Source organism: Giraffa tippelskirchi, chromosome 5 (assembly GCF_054371585.1).
Source record: "Giraffa tippelskirchi isolate mGirTip1 chromosome 5, T2T-mGirTip1v1.2.pri, whole genome shotgun sequence".
Classification (NCBI taxonomy): Eukaryota; Metazoa; Chordata; class Mammalia; order Artiodactyla; family Giraffidae; genus Giraffa; species Giraffa tippelskirchi.
In genome coordinates, this window is record NC_137279.1 from 84664297 (window position 1) to 84667998 (window position 3702).

General features: G+C 39.9%; 1 pseudogene; it reads left to right on the forward strand.

The window, feature by feature from the left end:
• Positions 1–2603: 2603 nt before the first annotated feature.
• LOC145504823 (guanine nucleotide-binding protein G(I)/G(S)/G(O) subunit gamma-5 pseudogene) lies at positions 2604–2810 on the forward strand (annotated as a pseudogene).
• Positions 2811–3702: the final 892 nt, after the last annotated feature.

A 3702-nucleotide genomic window follows, 5' to 3' on the forward strand; every position in this document is an offset into this window, starting at 1 on the left:
CAAAAGGGATCAGTGAAAATTATTTAGAAAACTCCCCTTAGTCTCTCTAAGTCTTAAGGAAGAGATTTTTAAAGTTTAGATCCACTTATACTCATTTGAAAAGATCCCAATGTTGGGAAAGATTGAAGGCAGGAGGAGAATAGGACGACAGAGGATGAGATGGTTAGATGGCATCATCTACTCAATGGACATGAGTTTGGGTAAACTCCGGGAGTTGGTGATGGACAGGGACGCCTGGCATGCTGCGGCTCATGGGGTCAGTCGCAAAGAGTCGGACACGACTGAGTGACTGAACTGAACTGAACTGATACACCCCCGGTATTTTTTTGTTTATTTGTTTTTACAAAAAGCATACTTGTGGAGTTAAAGCAGGTTTGTTTTCAGTGATAAGTCATTTCCTGTTCTTAAGGCCAGGAGACCTTTTAAAAGCTTATTTTAAATCTCAAGTTGCTTCTCAAGCAGTCAGCATTGTTTTGCCAAGTCACATTTAGATGAGTCCAGGTCAAATAAATCACTAAAGTATCAACTATGCAACCTTGGAAAGAATGCCCCCTTCCTTAAGGATGAGGGGAAAAAAGCATAGTCTCTGGAATTTGCCTTGTTTTACAAGGCTTGTATGTCTAAAAATACATCTAAAATATTTTTCAAACCCTATATGGTTTTGTATTCTTCCTTAACTAATGACAATAATGAATGATTATAAAAATCTAAGTCACCTCTTCATTTTTTTCCCACAAGAAAATGTCAAATAAGGAAATGTAAACCATTCCCACCTCTATATGTGAGAGTCAGAGCATGAAGAAATAGGCTTAACTAGAATCAAAGTTTTGGACAATTTCTAAAGGTGTATTTAGTGGCTACAAGGTACCCAAGCTGGGGCCAAATACTGTGGGCTTACCCATAAGACATGGTTCCTACTGATATGACCTGCTGGGATAACTCACTTTCCGCTTCTAGGGGGAGTTCTAATTTGGCCTCAGAAACAATTCCATTTTGAGGCAATTCAGTCAGTGAGACGTGTTACTTGCTATTTCAAATTCAGTTCATTAAAAAAATTGGTGATATCTTCACTCCAGTCAGGAATCATGCTACTCTTCACTCCATCCTACAGTCCTTCTAAGTCCTCACCTCCAAATACTGTGGTCAGCTTTTCCCACTTTGTCCTAGGGCTGTCCAGGTTTTAGCACTGGGAATACTATGTCCCTTGGGACTGTCTAGATTTTAGTACTAAAAGCCGATGTCCTGGGAAATCCCTCAATTTTGGACAAACCAGAATGATTTGTCACACTACTCAATATAGCCTCAAGTTTCACTTTGGAAGCTCACTTTGTTCAGGGTGCCATACAAGTGAAATATTATTGTAGCTCAGATGGTTTACAAGGATGCTCAGTCTCTAAGCCACCAATCAGGAACTGAGGGGAAAAGTGGGTATCTTGAAAGTAGAAGCCACTGAACATAGCACTACCTAGAGCTATTTTATCTAAATTATGGCACAGTTTCATGCTAGTCTCAATATCAGTTCTTTTTCAGATAAGATATTTACCTGCAGCACCTACTGATAAGCTAGTATAAGTGAAAATGACTCAGGTATCAGCTTAGACCAACACAGCACATACAATCACTCCAACGGCCCATCTACTGGCCAGGCCTTCATACACACAAAATTGGCTAGAACAAGCACCTTTTGGTTTTTATGGTGGGGGAAGGAAGCTATGCTCTTCCTTCCTGGGCAGTATTATCTTGCAAAGAAAGCATGGGTTGGGGGTTATACAGGAAGTCTGTCCTTGTCAAAAGGAGTGGAAGGCCATTTATGCTTTTTTGTGTCTCATAAATCACTTGCTTCCATACTTGAAAACCTGGAGTCAAAATGCTCAGCCAGAACTGAGAGATGGTCACTTTGCCTTTGGCTGCATGATACCAGAGTCATTTACAGAGCAGGTACCAACAGCCCTGCTGACTGTGTGTCATGTCATCCATCATGTGAAACTAAACCAACAAGGCGTGAAGAGATGGTTGTGGGAACTCTTGTCAGAGAGGTCAGAGCACTTCATCAAGGAGGCAGGGCAATGTTTAGGATAGCTGGCCAATGGGAAGGGTTGCTCAGGGCACATTTTTAACGGGGGTGGGGTGGGGGGGTCCCCATACTCTATAAAGAAAATCTCAGGAGGCAGAAGTTCACCTTTACTTTTGGGCACCAACTATATCTGAGAAAGGACTATCACTCTTAAAATATGCTACAGTCTCATTCTTCTTCCTTCCTGCTGGTCCTTTTCAATTTTTCTCTTGTCAACAACTGAAGTGACTACCTTGCTAAGTTGAGAAGTGGCACTACTTTTGAATGTTATTCATGTTTTATGAAAGATGTATTTTGTGAAGTAGACTTGCCCACTGAGCCAGGTTCTGATACTGTAGCCCCACTGCCATAACTATCTGAATCTTATCCTCAAGACAAGCACAAAAAATCAAATGTGAGAGACAAAGTTCCGAGCCTCACCCCGCCGCCCGCCCCCACCCAGCACCCCGCCCTGATATGCCGACTGGCCCAAGGAACCCATCGCAGACCTGCCGACTGCCCGCGGATCTGCCCTCCTTTTGAGTGCGCCATGTCTGGTTCATCCAGTGTCGCGGCTATGAAAAAAGTGGCATAACAGCTCTGGCTGGAGGCCGGGCTCAATCAGGTGAAGGTTTCCCAGGCAGCTGCAGGTATGAAACAGTTCAGTCGGCAGAATGCTCAACATGACCCTCTACTGACTGGAGTATCTTCAAGTACAAATCCTTTCAGGCCCCAGAAAATCTGTTCCTTTTTGTAGTAAAACAAATCTTTACAAGGTTTTCCAAATCACTTTTCATAAACCAATGACTATTCACAGGAAAGCTAAATTTGAAGCCTGTACAAAAGCCTCTCTATAAAGTGCCATCTATACAAACTTCTACTTTTCTTAATCGTTAATGTCTACCTCTCTGAATATTCATAATTTTCTGTTTCACAAGGGTAATTATTTTATATACACTGATGGCAGCATACAATAAAATATTTAGTATAAAAAAAGAAACAAATACAGTCATTGCTCATATAACACTCAAATTTATGTAGAATCCTTTGCCTCGCACATATTTAGGATCTCAAAAATTATTTGTTAAATAAGATGATAAAGATGGATATTGGAAGAATATAAAACTACTGCAATTACCACATCAATCTTCATTTTGCATGTGAGGAAACTGAATGATAAAATAGTGAAGTAATATTAAGCCATACATTTAATGGGTATTTGGTCACAATAGGTGACAATAGGTTCAGAGCCTAAGAAATTAACTGTTTAGCTAAATCACATCCACTATATGGTATTCTTGCCTGTAATGTTAATGTATTACCCAGCCCTCTTTTAATAGATACCCTGAGTCTTCTACAAATCCAACCAAGATAACAATAGAAATGTAATACATAAAGCAAGCTGTAACTTGCTAACAGCTTCTAACTCCTTTTTTATTTGTAACCTGTTTTAGGTAAAGTTATCCTATCTCCAGATTGGTTAGCAGAGGGTCTGGAAAAAAAAATTTAATAGACATTTAACCAGAGTTATCACCGATACTGTGGGAGATAAAATAAGTTTCATTCAGATGACTTAATATCATAAAAAGTTAAAATGAAAAAGAATACTCAATTTGGTGAAAATAACCCTTAAGAATTACATTCTCCAG